This window comes from Rattus norvegicus, chromosome X (genome assembly GCF_036323735.1).
Source record: "Rattus norvegicus strain BN/NHsdMcwi chromosome X, GRCr8, whole genome shotgun sequence".
Lineage (NCBI taxonomy): Eukaryota > Metazoa > Chordata > Mammalia > Rodentia > Muridae > Rattus > Rattus norvegicus.
Window position 1 is genome coordinate 69,169,212 of NC_086039.1, and position 19,970 is coordinate 69,189,181.

The 19,970-nt window shown below is 38.2% G+C and overlaps 1 protein-coding gene and 1 pseudogene across 6 annotated transcripts in view; one reads left to right on the top strand and one right to left on the bottom strand.

The window, feature by feature from the left end:
* Eda (ectodysplasin-A) overlaps nt 1–19,970 on the top strand; it is a 401,698-nt gene that overhangs the window by 50,635 nt on the left and 331,093 nt on the right. The window lies entirely within an intron of this gene.
* Nucleotides 5,640–5,796, bottom strand: Rpl39-ps7 (ribosomal protein L39, pseudogene 7; annotated as a pseudogene).

Below are 19,970 nucleotides of genomic sequence, written 5' to 3' on the forward strand. Positions count from 1 at the left end.
CTGTGGCTGATATATATGGTCTCTGTCTAAAATGTATTTTTAACTAAAAATAGTGCATGCTGCTATGTATGGATGTGCACACATGAGTGTAGATATTCCAGAAGGCAGAGATGTTGGAGTCCCTGGAGCTGCCCCGGTAAGTTGCAGGGCCTGCACTCCTGAGTGCTGCACTGGTGAAGAGCAGGGCCAGCCCTCCCATTCTCATGGCCCCCAGCCAGCTCTCCGACTGCCACAGGTGGCGAGAGGTAAGGAGATCATGGCAATTTTTTTTTAAAGTTGAATACTTAATTTTTTATAATATACTTGTCATCTGAAAATAGAGATGTTATTTTTTCTTTTTCAAAATGGGTGCTTGTTACTTATGGTTATTTCTTAGTTTAATAGCTAATAACAGTATGGAGAATAGAAGTCATAAGAAGACACCCCTTTGCCTTGTTAAGGAAAAGCCTCCAGTCTTGCTTGCTTGCTTGCTTGCTTGATTGATTGATTGATTTACATTCCAAAAGTTGCTGCCCTTCCAGGTCTCCCTACCCAAGTTCTTCACTCCTCCTCTTCCTCCTCACCCCTACCTCTGAGAGGGTGTCTTCTACTTTCCTACTCACCCCCACCAGCATCCCTCTTCCCTGGGGCATCAAGTTAATAAGTGCATCCTTTCCCACTGAGGTCATACAAAGCAGTTCTCTGCTCTGCACGTGCCCAGGGCCATGAACCAGCCCATGTATGTTCTTTGTTTTTTGTCTTAATCTCTGGAAGCTCTGAGGGGGTCCAGGTTAGTTGATACTGTTGATATTCCTATAGGGTTTCAATCCCCTTCAGTTCCTTCAGTCCTTCCTCTAACTCTTCCATGGATACCCGACCTCAGTCAAATGCTGGGCTATGAGTATCTGCATCTGTCTCAGTGACCTGCTGGTAGAGCCTCTCTGAGGACATCCATGCTAGGCTCCTGTCTGCATGCAAAATATGGCCTCAGCAATAGTTTAAGGATTTGATGTGTGTGCATGGGGTGGATTGCGAGTTGGGCCAGTCACTGTGCAGTGTTTCTTTAAGTCTTTGCTCCAGTTTTGTCCCTGCATTTCTTTTAGACAGGATACAGTATGGTGTTAACTTTGGGTCTTTTCTAGAGATATTTTTCAGTGATCTGAGGAAGTTCCTTTCTTTTTCTTTTGTTTTAAATGTTTTGTTTTATTTTATTTTATTTTATTTTATGTGTGTGAATGTTTTGCCTGCAAAAATACCTGTGCACCATTCTAAGTTTTTAAGTATTTCTTCTTTTAACTATGAGAATTTTCTTACAGTCTTTCTGTATAGTTTAGATTGGCTTCAAACTTATGATCCTCCTGTTTCACCTTTCTAAGTGCTGGGATTGCACACATGTGTTTCCATGCCCAGCTAAGGATATTTAATGTTGTCCACATTGTATGTGTTTATTGAGAAATTGTGGTGGTTTGAGTAGGTTCGGCCCCCATAAACTCATGTGTTTGAATGCTGTTTGAAGGGCATTTAGTGTTTGAAGGGCACTTAGGGAGTTGTAATATTAGGAGGTATGGACTTGTTGGAGGAAGTTCATCACTGTGGGGTGGGCTTTGAGTTTTTCTATGCTCAGGTTCCACCCAGTGCAGAAGAGACCCTCCTCCTGGCTGCCTGTGGAAGACAGTCTCCTCCTGGCCCCCTTTGGATCAAGATGTAGATCTCTCTCGGCTCTTCTAGCACCATGTCTGGCTGAATGTTGCCATGCTTCACACAAAGATGATAATGGACTGAACCTCTGAAACTGTAAGCCAGCCCCGATTAAATGTTTGTTTTTATAACATTTGCCTTAGTCATGGTGTCTGTTCAGAGAAATAGAACCCTAACTAAGGCTTCCTTTATCTATGATATATTGCATTAGCTGATTTTCTGATAGTAAGTGAACATTGCAATCCTGGGATAAAGTCTACATGATCATGATATATAATTATTTTATACATGGTTAGATTCAGTTTTAAAGTATTTTGGTGCTGGATATGGTACCTTACACATGTAAGCCCAAAGCTCGGATTGCCACTACTATGAGACCTGTCTGGGCTATAACATGAAAACAAACAAGCCTCAAGTATTTTGTTGAGGAATTTCTATGACCATATTCAAAAGTATTTGTTTGTGTTTTTTCTTTATTGCTTTTGTCTGATTTGGGTGTTATATAATAATAGACTTATAGAATAACATAGAAAACATTTTATCATCTTAATATTTCTTCAAAGAGTTTATGAGTCTTAGCTGTAATCTTTTACTGGAACTCATTAATAAAGCTATCGTCTGAGCCTACGCTTTCCTTTGTCAGTAAATTTCGGATTGGAATTCAATTTCTTTCTTACCTTGACAGCTATCCATATTTTTTCTTCTTAAATAAACATCACTTTTTGTTTTCCCAGGGAAATTCTTATTTCCTTTTTGTTGTGTACATAGAGTTTAAGTTATTCCTTCATTGACCTATGTGTGGTCAGTAGCAGTGCCCTCTTCTTTGTTCCAAATTTTAATAATTTGAGGGTTTTGCTGTATAATTTTTCTAAATACACTTAGAAATTTTTGTTTCTTTTTTCCCCTAATTAATTTGTTTTTGAAAATTACACACACTTATAATGTGTGCATGCAAATGCACACAAGATATTTTTATTATTCTACTCCCTTATTATTATATTATATAACATATTACATTACATATGATAATTAATATATTATAATGTGCATTTTTACAATATTATCTATTTTATCTCTCTACTTATCAATTGCCATCTCTCTATAGTAGGAAGCCTAGCATTTTAGTAAAGTTCTGTGACATTTGTTGTGATTTTATAGTATTATAATAATGAATAAGATGCTCTACAAAGGTAGCAAAACTCTTTTCACATTGTGCTATACTATCTGTTTGAGCAAAGAAAAAAAAAGGCAGCTTGATCAATTTTTATCTTTCTTTTACAAGTTTCTACACCCTGCTATCAGGTTTGCTTTCACTTTCTAAGTAACCTTTGGCTTTATTGTTTTCATTTGAGGGAATTAGAAAACTTTTCTTCTAAATGTTTATCAAAAAAGTTATTCCTTTTGGAAATAGTAATTGAATTCTGCTGTCCTGTGTGATGCCAGAGATGAGGCCACTATTTGGCCTAGGTCTCTTTCATTTTCCTGAAAGGAAGAAAATGCAATGGCACATCCCATGTGCCTCGCCAGCTAGTATAGCATGTGTCTGCAGTCGCTCCATCACCGACTCCAGCTTGTATATAATGTATAAAGTACGAATGGTTAAAATGTAAAATGGGATCAATGATTAGGTTTTGATAGGTCATCTGTAGCCCAGTTTGATAAAAGTAGGCCATAAAATACAGTTGTAACAGTAATGATAGCAAAATACACCATATTACACATTCCGTGCAAGTACTGTTCCCTGTTGCAGCCTTGGATCTCACTAGTATTCCTAACTTTAATCAGGAGATATGTTAGTTTTTCATGAGATATGGACAGTGAAAACTTCTGAATGGATGAAAAATGTATTTTCAAGGGATGTGCCCTAGATAGCCCATGTGCTTCATTATTAATATGAGGGTAAGGAAATTATTCAACCTCTAAAGTTCAGTTTTCACATGTAATAAAATATGGGTGGCATAAAATAGTTGTGAAATTTTAATTTGCTAATATGTCTAATACTTAAAAATATACAAGCTATTATAGTCTTTGTCAAAATAATTTCTCTTCTATGGCCCATCTGGATGCTATAAACAGTCCATTAAAACATTCTTAGGCTGTACTTGAAATTTCAAGATTGGACTATCTGAACTTAAATTTGTTGTCTTTAAAAAAATAATAGTTTATTCTCTGAATCTTTCAAACATTTATATAATGTATTTTGAACATATCCATCCAATGCTACCTTCCTCTTACTAAATCTTTGTTTCCCCGCGTCTTCCTCCTTACTTCCTGTCTTCTGTTTTTACTATTATTAATAGCTCCCCAAGTCTGATGAGTGCTGTCCATATGTGCATACCAGGCATAGCTAACTATGTGTGCTCAGCTCTTGATGGTCACCATATCAACCTCTCTGATCAAATCTGCTGACATTTTAGGTTTTTTTTTTTACAGGAGAAGTTATTATTATACTTGTTTACCCCATCCTGTTATTGAAACTTGTTCTGTCATACTTTTGTTTATGCCCAGACCCTGTCTACCCAAGCATTTCATCTTTCTAACATCTCATGTAATCCTGGTGTGTTCCAGCTAATATTTCCTACTTGCTGGGAATGGAGTAGAATCTCAACTCAACCAAAGTATTTATCCTACCTGAAAAACATTCAGTTGACTGGTACAATGCTATGATAACAGAAAACACCTCCCAAGAGGAGAAGTGTATTTGAGATTATAATAGGAAGGAGATTTACATCCGCTTTGGTGATATTACCAAACTTGTTTATAGACCCAAAGGCTCTTATAATTGAATATATAAAGGTTATATATCTAATTCAGTAATTAGGATAGTAGACATTTATTGAGTTTCATTGTATGATAGGCATAGTGATAAATGCTTACCTGTATCATTAGTTTAATCCCCATAACAGCTATAAAATGTCTGTCTGTTTTTAGCTCCATTTTTACAAATGAGTAAATACATGTACAAGCATTAACCCATTAAGATTTACATAAATGACAATTGGAAGACTGAGGTTTCAAACTGACATTTTAATTCTAGCACTACATTCTTTAACATAGTATATGGTGTCTCTCATGTATTGTGAGTGTAGCTTTCCAGAACATTTGTTCCTGTCTTCCTGGATGGCCTGAAATAAGGCCTGTTTATTATTTTCTTAAGGCAGCCTATTCTGTTATTTGACCACTAAAATGGGAGCTGAGAAAGATGTTGAAATAAAACCTGATTTTATGTACACAGTTAACTCAAACCCAATATTAATACCCAGTTTTTACAGTAAACTGGTTATCTTCACCAAAAATCAATAAATAAACACAAGAGTTAAATGACATTATAGCTTAAATGGATGTTGCAAACATCCACCAACCATTCCAGTTAAACAGTGCAGAATGCATTCTTTTTGGCACCTCATAGAATAACTTAAAACTAGATCATATATTAGGATGAAGAGTGAGTCCTAACAAATAACAGGAAAATTGAAACAATTTATTGTATTCTAGCTGACCACAATAGATCAAAACTAGACATTATGAACAAGAGAAACTACAAAAGATATACAGACTCATGGAGTTTAAACAACACACTATCAAACGATGAATGTGTCATTGAGGAAATTAAAAATAAAATTATAAAATTCTTAGAATCAAGTTAGTCACAGGATACAGAGCAGTCAAGTTTGTATTGACTAGGAAGTTTCCTCCTTGGTGGCTAGTTTCAAGAATACCCTGTCAACTGTGATAATGACCTTGGTGGCAAGATACGCCCATGGATGCAGTAGTGGCACAAATGTTATGTGTATAACCAACTGCTTTCTCTTTTTTGAAAGGTTCTAAATTTTATTACTGGACAAGCACTCTAATTTAGACATAAGCAAGTCTCCAGGTTAAAAATGTTGAAATCTATCTGGTAGGACTGATTGACAATCACAATTCAGTATAAACCCTCAGTCTTGCCATTATGTGAATGCTTACAGACCCAGCTTCATTCTCCTCCAATGTCTTCTCTTAGAGTTGTACCTGATTTTGTTTCCAGTTTTCATTCAAATTCATTGAGGAATAGGACGATTTTGCTTTTGTTTCTTCACCAGGAATTCTTTTGATTCTGAAAGTCTTGTGAGAAGACATGGCGAGAAAACGAATCAGGTGTAGTGCACATGATGGCGGAGGAAAGGAGAAGAGAACCAACTGCTTTCTGATTGGATTTAAAGGAGCTCCATGGAAGGAAGCACATACCTTATATTGCAAATATGGCCATGATGGTGTGACTAGGAATGGCCTCCATAGACTCATATATTTGAGTATGTTGGTTAGGTAGTTGACAGGGATTACTAGGAGGTGTGGCTGTTGGAGTAGGATGTGTCCTTATTGGAGGAAGTGTGTCACTGGGTGTGGGCTTTGGGCTTTCCATGCTCAAGCCAGACAGTGTCACTCTCTTCTTCCTGCTGGCCGTGAATCCAGATGTAGTACTCTTAGCTTCTTCAGCACTGTACCTGTGGCCTGGGACTATGCTTTTTGCCACGCTCATAATGGACTAAACATCTGAAACTAAAAATGTCCCTATTAAGTGATTCCCTTTATAAGAGTTTCCATGGTCATAGTGTCTCTTTACAGCAGTAGAACATCGACTAAGGCAGTGGTCAAGAAGCCAAGCTTAGAACTCATAGACCCCATGAATGAACTTACTATTATTTTTTTTACTAAGTTCTCATAGTATCAAACTGCCTCTAAATTCTTGTATCCATAGGTATAAATTAATGCACCTCTAAGACCTCATCAGAAAAGTTTCTTTGTGCAGTGATTGGTAGTTAATACAGAATGTCTAAGGTGGTCAAAGTGCAGTGTAATACTCAGCTACAAATGGGCATCTAAGTCACACAGAGTCCCCAGTGTTCAAAAACCATTGCAGAAAAGAGGACAGAAAGAGTATAAATCAAGAGTCCAGGGAAGACCTGAGCAAAATAATGTGTTCTGGACATGACAGGACTACAGCACTCATGAACTCACAGAAGTTGTAGTTGCCTGCACAAAATCAAGCCAGTCACCATTCAAGCATGAAGTAAGAAGTTTTTGAGCTTGTATTCCTAACTGAGTTGAAGGCTTCTGTGAGAGAGGGGTGTCAGTTTTATTTTAGGGTGTGTGACTGTGAATATATTAACTTCAGGCATGTATGGGCAACACAAATAGGATTCCATAGGTTATTAAATTAAAACAAAATTAAACCTGGTACTTGGGAGACAGAGACAGGTGCCCTGCCTTCTTTACATAGTGAGTTCTAGGTCAGCCATGGCTATGTTGAGAAAACCTTTCTCAAAAATATAAATAGACCTGCGGATCCCGGCCCGCAGCAGCTCTCTGCTCCCAAACCCCGTGGGAGAGAGACCTCACCGCCTGGTCAGGTGGGCACTCCTGAGGCTGCAGAGCGGAGGAGACCACCAACACTGCCCACCTCTGCCCACATCCCTGGCCCAAGAGGAAACTGTATAAGGCCTCTGGGTTCCCGTAGCGGAGGGCCCAGGAGCGGCAGGACCCCTGCGCCTGAGACACCGCTGGAACCTGAAGGAAACAGACCGGATAAACAGTTCTCTGCACCCAAATCCCGTGGGAGGGAGAGCTAAAACTACAGAGAGGCAGACACGCCTGGGAAACCAGAAGAGACTGCACTCTGCACACATCCAGATGCCAGAGGAAAACACCAAACGCCATCTGGAACCCTGGTGCACGGAGGCTCCCAGAAAGAGCAGCGCAGATCTTCTCGGTTGTTGCCGCCGCGGAGAGGACTTAGGCAGTACCCCAGGAGCACACTTGAGCCTCGGAACCTCAGGTAGGACCAACTTTTCCCCTGCAAGTGACCTGCCTGGTGAACTCAAGACACAGGCCCACAGAAACAGCTGAAGACCTGTAGGGAGGAAAAACTACACGCCCGAAAGCAGAACACTCTGTCCCCATAACTGGCTGAAAGAAAACAGGAAAACAGGTCTACAGCACTCCTGACACACAGGCTTATAGGACAGTCTAGCCACTGTCAGAAATAGCAGAACAAAGTAACACTCGAGATAATCTGATGGCGGGAGGCAAGCGCAGGAACCCAAGCAACAGAAACCAAGACTACATGGCATCATCGGAGCCCAATTCTCCCACCAAAATAAACATGGAATATCCAAACACACCAGAAAAGCAAGATCTAGTTTCAAAATCATATTTGATCATGATGCTGGAGGACTTCAAGAAAGACGTGAAGAACTCCCTTAGAGAACAAGTAGAAGCCTACAGAGAGAAATCAAAAAAATGCCTGAAAGAATTCCAGGAAAACACAATCAAAGAGTTGAAGGAATTAAAAATGGAAATAGAGGCAATCAAGAAAGAACACAAGGAAACAACCCTGGATATAGAAAATCAAAAGAAGAGACAAGGAGCTGTAGATAGAAGCCTCACCAACAGAATACAAGAGATGGAAGAGAAAATCTCGGGAGCAGAAGATCCCATAGAAATCATTGACTCAACTGTCAAAGATAATGTAAAGCGGAAAAAGCTACTGGTCCAAAACATACAGGAAATCCAGGACTCAATGAGAAGAACAAACCTAAAGATAATAGGTATAGAAGAGAGTGAAGACTCCCAGCTCAAAGGACCAGTAAATATCTTCAACAAAATCATAGAAGAAAACTTCCCTAACCTAAAAAAAGAGATACCCATAGGCATACAAGAAGCCTACAGAACTCCAAATAGATTGGACCAGAAAAGAAACACCTCCCGTCACATAATTGTCAAAACACCAAACGCACAAAATAAAGAAAGAATATTAAAAGCAGTAAAGGAAAAAGGTCAAGTAACATATAAAGGCAGACCTATCAGAATCACACCAGACTTTTCGCCAGAAACTATGAAGGCCAGAAGATACTGGACAGATGTCATACAGACCCTAAGAGAACACAAGTGCCAGCCCAGGTTACTGTATCCTGCAAAACTCTCAATTAACATAGATGGAGAAACCAAGATATTCCATGACAAAACCAAATTTACACAATATCTTTCTACAAATCCAGCCCTACAAAGGATAATAAAGGGTGAAGCCCAACATAAGGAGGCAAGCTATACCCTAGAAGAAGCAAGAAACTAATTGTCTTGGCAACAAAAAAAGAGAAAAAAAGCACACAAACATAACCTCACATCCAAATATGAATATAACAGGAAGTAATAATCACTATTCCTTAATATCTCTCAACATCAATGGCCTCAACTCCCAAATAAAAAGACATAGATTAACAAACTGGATACGCAACGAGGACCCTGCATTCTGCTGCCTACAGGAAACACACCTCAGAGACAAAGACAGACACTACCTCAGAGTGAAAGGCTGGAAAACAACTTTCCAAGCAAATGGTCAGAAGAAGCAAGCTGGAGTAGCCATTCTAATATCAAATAAAATCAATTTCCAACTAAAAGTCATCAAAAAAGATAAGGAAGGACACTTCATATTCATCAAAGGAAAAATCCACCAAGATGAACTCTCAATCCTAAATATCTATGCCCCAAATACAAGGGCACCTACATACGTAAAAGAAACCTTACTAAAGCTCAAAACACACATTGCACCTCACACAATAATAGTGGGAGATTTGAACACCCCACACTCATCAATGGACAGATCATGGAAACAGAAATTACACAGAGACGTAGACAGACTAAGAGAAGTCATGAGCCAAATGGACTTAACAGATATTTATAGAACATTCTATCCTAAAGCAAAAGGATATACCTTCTTCTCAGCTCCTCATGGTACTTTCTCCAAAACTGACCATATAGTTGGTCAAAAAACGGGCCTCAACAGGTACAGAAAGATAGAAATAATCCCATTCGTGCTATCAGACCACCACGGCCTAAAACTGGTCTTCAATAACAATAAGGGAAGAATGCCCACATATACGCGGAAATTGAACAATGCTCTACTCAATGATAACCTAGTCAAGGAAGAAATAAAGAAAGAAATTAAAAACTTTTTAGAATTTAATGAAAATGAAGGTACAACATACCCAAACTTATGGGACACAATGAAAGCTGTGCTAAGAGGAAAACTCATAGCGCTGAGTGCCTGCAGAAAGAAACAGGAAAGATCATATGTCAGCAGCTTGACAGCACACCTAAAAGCTCTAGAACAAAAAGAAGCAAATACACCCAGGAGGAGTAGAAGGCAGGAAATAATCAAACTCGGAGCTGAAATCAACCAAGTAGAAACAAAAAGGACCATAGAAAGAATCAACAGAACCAAAAGTTGGTTCTTTGAGAAAATCAACAAGATAGATAAACCCTTAGCCAGACTAACGAGAGGACCCAGAGAGTGTGTCCAAATTAACAAAATCAGAAATGAAAAGGGAGACATAACTACAGATTCAGAGGAAATTCAAAAAATCATCAGATCTTACTATAAAAGCCTATATTCAACAAAACTTGAAAATCTACAGGAAATGGACAATTTCCTAGACAAATATCAGGTACCGAAGTTAAATCAGGAACAGATAAACCAGTTAAACAACCCCATAACTCCTAAGGAAATAGAAGCAGTCATTAAAGGTCTCCCAACCAAAAAGAGCCCAGGTCCAGATGGGTTTAGTGCAGAATTCTATCAAACCTTCATAGAAGACCTCATACCAATATTATCCAAACTATTCCACAAAATTGAAACAGATGGATCACTCCCGAATTCCTTCTATGAAGCCACAATTACTCTTATACCTAAACCACACAAAGACCCAACAAAGAAAGAGAACTTCAGACCAATTTCCCTTATGAATATCGACGCAAAAATACTCAATAAAATTCTGGCAAACCGAATCCAAGAGGACATCAAAACAATCATCCACCATGATCAAGTTGGCTTCATCCCAGGCATGCAGGGATGGTTTAATATACGGAAAACCATCAACATGATCCATTATATAAACAAACTGAAAGAACAAAACCACATGATCATTTCATTAGATGCTGAGAAAGCATTTGACAAAATTCAACACCCCTTCATGATAAAAGTCCTGGAAAGAATAGGAATTCAAGGCCCATACCTAAACATAGTAAAAGCCATATACAGCAAAACAGTTGCTAACATTAAACTAAATGGAGAGAAACTTGAAGCAATCCCACTAAAATCAGGGACTAGACAAGGCTGCCCACTCTCTCCCTACTTATTCAATATAGTTCTTGAAGTTCTAGCCAGAGCAATCAGACAAGAAAAGGAGGTCAAGTGGATACAGATCGGAAAAGAAGAAGTCAAAATATCACTATTTGCAGATGATATGATAGTTTATTTAAGTGATCCCAAAAGTTCCACCAGAGAACTACTAAAGCTGATAAACAACTTCAGCAAAGTGGCTGGGTATAAAATTAACTCAAATAAATCAGTAGCCTTCCTCTACACAAAAGAGAAACAAGCCGAGAAAGAAATTAGGGAAACGACACCCTTCATAATAGACCCAAATAATATAAAGTACCTCGGTGTGACTTTAACCAAGCAAGTAAAAGATCTGTACAATAAGAACTTCAAGACACTGAAGAAAGAAACTGAAGAAGACCTCAGAAGATGGAAAGATCTCCCATGCTCATGGATTGGCAGGATTAATATAGTAAAAATGGCCATTTTACCAAAAGCGATCTACAGATTCAAGGCAATCCCCATCAAAATACCAATCCAATTCTTCAAAGAGTTAGACAGAAAAATTTGCAAATTCATCTGGAATAACAAAAAACCCAGGATAGCTAAAACTTCCTCAACAATAAAAGGACTTCAGGGGGAATCACTATCCCTGAACTCAAGCAGTATTACAGAGCAATAGTGATAAAAACTGCATGGTATTGGTACAGAGACAGACAGATAGACCAATGGAATAGAATTGAAGACCCAGAAATGAACCCACACACCTATGGGCACTTGATTTTTGACAAAGGAGCCAAAACCATCCAATGGAAAAAAGATAGCATTTTCAGCAAATGGTGCTGGTTCAACTGGATGTCAACATGTAGAAGAATGCAGATTGATCCATGCTTATCACCCTGTACAAAGCTTAAGTCCAAGTGGATCAAGGACCTCCACATTAAACCTGATACACTCAAACTAATAGAAGAAAAACCAGGGAAGCATCTGGAACACATGGGCACTGGAAAAAATTTCCTGAACAAAACACCAATGGCTTATGCTCTAAGATCAAGAATCGACAAATGGGATCTCATAAAACTGCAAAGCTTCTGTAAGGCAAAGGACACTGTGGTTAGGACAAAACGGCAACCAACAGATTGGGAAAAGATCTTTACCAATCCTACAACAGATAGAGGCCTTATTTCCAAAATATACAAAGAACTCAAGAAGTTAGACCGCAGGGAGACAAATAACCCTATTAAAAAATGGGGTTCAGAGCTAAACAAAGAATTCACAGTTGAGGGATGCCGAATGGCTGAGAAACACCTAAAAAAATGTTCAACATCTTTAGTCATAAGGGAAATGCAAATCAAAACAACCCTGAGATTTCACCTCACACCAGTGAGAATTGCTAAGATCAAAAACAGGTGACAGCAGATGCTGGTGAGGATGTGGAGAAAGAGGAACCCTCCTCCATTATTGGTGGGATTGCAGACTGGTACAACCATTCTGGAAATCAGTCTGGAGGTTCCTCAGAAAATTGGACATTGAACTGCCTGAGGATCCAGCTATACCTCTCTTGGGCATATACCCAAAAGATGCCCCAACATATAAAAAACACACGTGCTCCACTATGTTCATCGCAGCCTTATTTATAATAGCCAGAAGCTGGAAAGAATCCAGATGCCCTCCAACAGAGGAATGGATACAGAAAATGTGGTACATCTACACAATGGAATATTACTCAGCTATCAAAAACAACGGCTTTATGAAATTCGTAGGCAAATGGTTGGCACTGGAAAATATCATCCTGAGTGAGCTAACCCAATCACAGAAAGACATACATGGTATGCACTCACTGATAAGTGGCTATTAGCCCAAATGCTTGAATTACCCTAGATGCCTAGAACAAATGAAACTCAAGACGGATGATCAAAATGTGAATGCTTCACTCCTTCTCTAAAAGGGGAACAAGAATACCCTTGGCAGGGAAGAGAGAGGCAAAGATTAAAACAGAGACTGAAGGAACTCCCATTCAGAGCCTGCCCCACATGTGGCCCATACATATACAGCCACCCAATTAGACAAGATGGATGAAGCAAAGAAGTGCAGACGGACAGGAGCCGGATGTAGATCTCTCCTGAGAGACACAGCCAGAATACAGCAAATACAGAGGCGAATGCCAGCAGCAAACCACTGAACTGAGAATAGGACCCCCGTTGAAGGAATCAGAGAAAGAACTGGAAGAGCTTGAAGGGGCTCAAGACCCCATATGTACAACAATGCCAAGCAACCAGAGCTTCCAGGGACTAAGCCACTACCTAAAGACTATGCATGGACTGACCCTGGACTCTGACCTCATAGGTAGCAATGAATATCCTAGTAAGAGCACCAGTGGAAGGGGAAGCCCTGGGTCCTGCTAAGACTGTACCCCCAGTGAACTAGATTGTTGGGGGGAGGGCGGCAATGGGGGGAGGGTTGGGAGGGGAACACCCATAAGGAAGGGGAGGGGAGAGGGGGATGTTTGCCCGGAAACCAAAGACTTATTATTAAGTATTAAAGAAATTAAAAAAAGAAAAAAGATATAAATAAAATATAAATAAATAAATAAATAAATAAATAAATAAATAACACACAGATGGGGAGAATGTGGATGTAGGCGTGGATCTGGGAGGAGTAAGTGGAGAGTTGGGAGTGAATATGATCAAAATACATTGTGTAGACATTTTAAAGAATTAATAAAATATGTTACAAAAAGCAAAGGAACAGAAATGATGACTTAGTAATCGAGAATACTTTCTGTTCTTAAAGAAGACCTCGGTTTGGATCCTGGCACCAACAACAGGTGGCTTTCAACTAAAACTCCAATACCAGGGGGAATGTGAGGCCATCTAGCTTCTGTGGGAACATGCATATTTGGGCATATACCCACATTTAGATACACACACATACACACTGTTGCGGTTTAAATATTCTTGGCTCCTAGGAATGACACTATTTGGAGGTGTGGCTTGTTGCAGTAGATGTGTTGCTGTGGTTGTGAGCTTTAAGGTCCTCTTAGCTGCTCGGAAGCCAGTATTCAGCTAGCAGCCTTCAGATAAAGATGTAGACCTCTGAGCTCCTCCTGCCCCATGCCTGCCTGGATGTGCCGTGTTCTCCCCTTGATGATAATGGACTGAATCTGTGAACCTGTAAGCCAGGCCCAATTAAATGCTGTCCTTTATAAAACTTGCATTGGTCATGGTGTCTATTCACAGCAGTAAAGCCCTAACTAAGACAGAAGTTGGTACCAGGGACTGTGGTATTGCTGTGATAGGCCTGACCATGCTTTTGTTTGGCAGAATATGGATTTGGGGACTTTGGATTTGGGAAGCAGTGAAATGCTTTGGGCGGGGGGGGGGTTGCTTAATAGACTACACTAGTAAGAATATGGAAGACTTTGTTACTGAGAACGATTTAACTATGTAGACCTGGCCCAAGAGATTTCAGTGGAGAACAATTTCAATATGTGGCCTAGAGGCTGTTTTGTGGTGTTTTGGTAAAGAATGAGTCTGAGGCTAAAGTGAAGAGATTTAGATTGGTTGCTTTGAAAAAGGAAGTCTTAAAACAGCCTAGTGTAAAGTCTGTTGTGTGGTTACTAAAGTTTACTTTTATGAAGAGCATTTTAATGAAAAGAAACAAGCTGAGAAAGGAAGAAATACAAAACACATGTCTCAAGTATTAAAGGGGCACCAGGAAGCAGAATGAAGCTGAATCCTATGTTCTAGGAGAGAGCAGATGAAGAGAGTGGGACTTTGGGGCAAGATCTCACCCAGCTAAGTTTAGGTCCAGGCATGTAGTACACACTTTTAATCCTAGGAGACAAAGACAAGCATATTCAAACCATGACACATATAAATTAAAACAAAAACAAAACTTTAAAACAGGATAAACACAACATACTAATATCTATTGGATAAAATATAAGGAGTCCTGAGAGGGAAGTTTATGGCTATAAGTCCTTATCTTAAACAAACAAACAAATAAACAACAAAAAATACCCAAGTAAGATAGTAGATGAGATGGCACAGCAGATAAAGGCAGTTGTTGCCATGCCTTTTGACCTGATATTGATGTTCTGGAACTCATATAGTGGAAAGAGAGAAGTAACTGATGCAAGTTGTCCTTGGTCCTCCACATATGTACCATAGCACAGATAACACCCATCTGCTCCTCCAAAGCAAAGAAATACGTGTGAAAAATAATTAGATCTCAAATAAATTAATGATTACGTCCCCTTGGAAAAAATAAGAACAAGCCAAACTTAAAATCATTTAAATTGAAGAAGATAGTCAATAATAGCTCAGTACTACTTTGGTATTAAAACAAGATAAAGATAAAAGAAAAAAATAAAATTATAGTTTTTAAAAAAGCCAACACCATATCTTCTCTCTTATTTGTGAACTCAAAATCCTAGACTTTGTTTTGAGCACATAATCTGGAGTAGTCGATGAAGATAGGAATGTGGAAAAGGTTCATTGTGAGAGGCAGGAAACAAAGCTCTAGAGAGGGGGATAATAGGACCCAGGTGCTACAAAGAGGATAATGAGGAAATGGGGTGGTGTTTGACTGGGTAGGGTCAGGAAGAGTAATATCCATGGAGAAGGAGAAAGGAAAGAGAAATAGCACTAAGGCTATTTGATAAAGCTATAGGTAAAGTATTTTATGAGCTTATTTTAAAATATATGCTACATTAACCTCTACATTCCCTTTACACACATGCATTGTATCAATATGTACAAATACACACATCTACATATACATAAAACACAAAACACACTCAAACAAAGACTCCACCAGAAAATCTTTTAGATCTGACTTGGTTCTTAACCTTCATAATGCTGTGACCCTCCAATAAACTTCCTCATATTCTGGTGTCCCTCTCAACCATAAAATTATTTTCATTGCTACTTTTAACTGTAATTTTACTACTGTTATGAACCATAATGCATATCTCTAATATGCAGAATACTTAATATGCAACCCTCAAAGGAGTTGAGACCCACAGGTTGAAAAACACTGCTTTAACAAATTGTCAGTGTACAAAGTTAATATATAAAATATAGTAGCCTTCTTATATTGATAAAAAATATTTAGAAAAAAATCAGAAAAGCAATTTCATTCACAGTTGCTTCAAACAAAGAAAATATCTTGGAACAAATTTAACAAAAGCTCTACATGGAAAACTTTAACACACTGAAAAATATCGAAGATAATGCCAGATAATGGAAAGATGTCCCATGTTCATGGACTGGAAGACTTAATATTGTGAAAATGTCTAGAAAACCAAAATACCTATAGACTCAGTGTGAGTCCCATCAAAATCCCTATGCCATTCTTCATGGAAATAGAAAAAAACTTAAAATTCACAAATAAATGGCCATGCAGAGTTAAAGCAATCCTGAGCAAAAAGAGTAATGCGGAGTTTATCACCATACCTGATCTCAAGTAATATTATCAAGTGATGGTAATGAAAACAGCTTGGTACTAGCACAGAAACAGATATGTAGATCAAAGGAGTAGAATAAACGATCCAGATATGAACTCACACAGCCATAACCACCTGATGTTTTAGAAACATGCCAACAATATACATCATAGAAAAGACATCTTCTTCAACAATTGGTACAGGGAAAACTGGATATCCACATGTAGAATAATAAAAGATGATCCTTACCTCATCCCATATAACTATCAACTCTGAATTAAGCACTGAAACACTAAAGCTGAAAACATAGGGGTACAAATAGGACTTTCTCAAAAGCACTAAAATCACTCAGGAAGTACCAACAGCTGACAAATGGGATTTAATGGAATTACAAATCTCCTGTACTGAAAAGGAAACAGATAATTAAGTAAAGGTAGTCTATAGAGTGGGAGAAAATCTTTGCACACTACATGTTTGGCAGATGATTAATGTTTAGAATATACAAAGAACCCAAATATGAAACAATAAGAAATCAAGCAGGCTAATCAATAAATTGGCTAATGAAATGAACAGACAGTTCTCAAAAGATAAATTACAAAGTGCCAAAATGGTATGTATTCACTTACAAGTGGATATTAGCTGCTAGGCAAAGGATAATCATGCTACAAATCCACAGACCCAGAAAAGATGAGTAACAAGGAGGGCTCGAAGTAGAATACATGGAACTCCCTGGGAAGGGGAAATAGAATAGATTTTTACAGGTATATTTGGGGCAGGCGAGGATGGGAACAGGAAGAATCATGCAGAGGGCTAGAGAGGGAGAGATTACTAGACAAGACTAATAGATTTGGGGGGATTTTTGGGGTGATGTGGAAATTTAGTACAGTTGAAGAGAAAAGGAGGAGGATTAGATCTGGGGAAGAGGGAAGGTAGGTGGTACTGGGAGGAGTAGAGGGAGAGAAAACGAAGTTCAGGTGGGAGGCAGAGGGAGGAAGGGACCAGGGTCGGAGAAGGAAGTGAGAGGGAAATGTTTAAAATTGTCTTTTGTTATTCCTCTCAACTTTTCTCCCATGCCAAGCATCCTGAGATTTGTTTTTATTCCTTTCTAGTATGAATTATTTCCAGGTTGAATCATTCTGGAAAACCATCTTGGAACCCAGTCCTAATGAATTATTTCCTTATTTAAATTGCAGTATGCAAAATTAACACCCATATGCTTCATATACTTCTTGTACAGCTTTCTTTAAGTCACTTCTTAAGAGATTTCTCTAGTAATGTTAGTATAGAGTGTTGATGCTATAGACTGTCCTGCTCTGTCGCTTTCCCTTCCTTATCATCATCATTTTAGACAACAAGTATAGCTGAAATCATAGTTCTGAACACTGATTTAATAATTGTTTTCTTTAGTGTGGATTGCTGATGTCATGATGAGCGTATTTTCTTAGACACTGGTTTATTGGAAAAAATGAGATGGCAGGTAAAATTGTATACCACACATTTTATTCCTCTAGCTATATTGATTGGTTAAATTATAAGCACCAACATTTTCCACACTTGTTATTCAATTTTTTTTAGGTAACTAGCTTGTATGCCATTGATATCAAATAAGGCTGTAAAGCTAATTATTATCTGAAGCCTAGGTGATGAAAGGCTTTATTTTCTGAGCATAACTAGTATTGACCCTCTGACTCACATGAGAATGACCTAATATGAAAATCAAGAGCATGATGTTTCATCACCATTGCCCTGTTTTTCTTAATTCTCAGAGGAAGGGAGAAGATATCTGTGCAAAGGGGTGTAAGAGACAGGCAACAGGGACTGTTACAGAAAAGATACAGCATGAAGACAAGATGAGTTTTTACTCTAATATTGTTGCTTGTCCTTTAGGAGTAAATTTTTAGTAGAGAAATCTTGAAGACCAGGGGAAACATGCTGAGTTCGGACTTCAGATGATGTTCAAATTATCTTGTCACATTAATGGTCAAAATGTTAATAAATAATCTCACATATCTTGTTATTTACAAATGTTTTGCCCTTGACAAATGTCAGTTCTGTAGAATGTTCTTCTGTCTGTCCATCTATTTCCTTATCTGCAAAATAAGGATTAGAATACACAGAGTTCTGTAGCTTCCACATCATCTTCTAGGGAAACCTTCTAATCTTCTCTTTCTACTTAGTTCTTTAAACCATTCTTATGACTCCTTGTACTATTTTGTGTAAATTGTGGTTATCTTTGTGCTTTCTGCCCCTCCTGTATTATAATCTATTTCAGGGCAGTATCTTGCTATTTTTCATCCATAGTTCCTGAATTTTAAAGCACTTAAATATTCATTGCAATCATTTTAGTGACTTTCTCTTGTTAGGAATTTATATATTTTCTGATTGTACAGTGAGAATTTTATTTAAGCAAATACTTGAACAAGGACCAAGTAGAAAAAAGGAAGAATAGAACAAAGTATACCTGACATAAGAGCTGAATTAGGAAATGTAAGAAATGAAAAATTATATGAATAGTTTAAAATTTAAGCAGAAAAGTACCCATGACTATTTTAAGAAGTGTGAGGAAGAGGACTGAAGGATATGACTTTGAGATAAGTGAAAAATGGCTTAATTAAGGACAGTAACAGTATTGGAGAGGATCAGAATTAGAAAAGACAGAAGACAGTGAGAAGTTAAAGAGCATTGAAGACATGACTGTCAACTCTCTAATGGTGGCTGGGCATGTTTGTGCATGCTTGTAGTTCTGCACTTGGGCAGCTGAGACAAGACGGTCTTGAGTTCAAAGCCAGTCTGGACTACATAGTGGCAAGACCCTGTCTCAAAAAAAATAAATAAAAACAAACCCTGTCTCACACAAAAATAAAATAAAATAAAAAAATAAAAACCTCAGTACTAAATTAGTAGCAGAGGAATCACAGGGAAACACACATGGTTAAGCACACATGACAGAGTAGCTGAGTTCTGTCACTTACTAGGTGTCTCAAATTGATCAGATTATTTAATTTTCTTTGCCTTTACTTTCCCCTTCTAGAAAATGGGTTTTATAGTACCTTTTATGGGGTCTGTTACATAGATTAGATGAGGAAAGGCATGTCAATGTAATGGTGTAAACATTTAGGAATTAATTGTTGCCTGTTGTAGTTGTATCTTCAAGTTTATTTTCAGGAAGGAACTGAAAGGGTGTAATAGGCAAGAAGGTATGTTCAAATGAACTGTAACAACTTGGTGACAAGAAAGAGAATTACGTTTGATTCAAGAATTAAGTGATAATTTATGTATAACAGATAATTTACAGTGTTTTCCATTCTGGTATGCCATTTGGTCCCCACTTCCCTTTAACCCAGCAGAACTATCCTTTGGAGACTTGACAGGTTTGGGTATGTGTGCAGAAGAGCTGTTAGTCTAGAGATGGTTAAGCAGCCAGAGAAGCAGAGCAGGGATTACCATTCCTCTCACACCCCGCCACGCCCCTTCCATAATCATTTTGTTTGGAAAGAGGTAAACTTTACCAGAGAATGAGACAGACAAATTTATTTACCTTGTCTTTTTTTCCCCCATTTTTGTCACCCGCACACAGTCTTTTGAACAGCGCTAATATGGAATTCAAAATTTATGTGCAGAGTGTTGTCTTTGAGGTTTGGATTAAAAGCATCAGTGAAAGCAAAAGAAAGTAATCAGGAACATAATTGAGCAGGTGGAACAAATTTG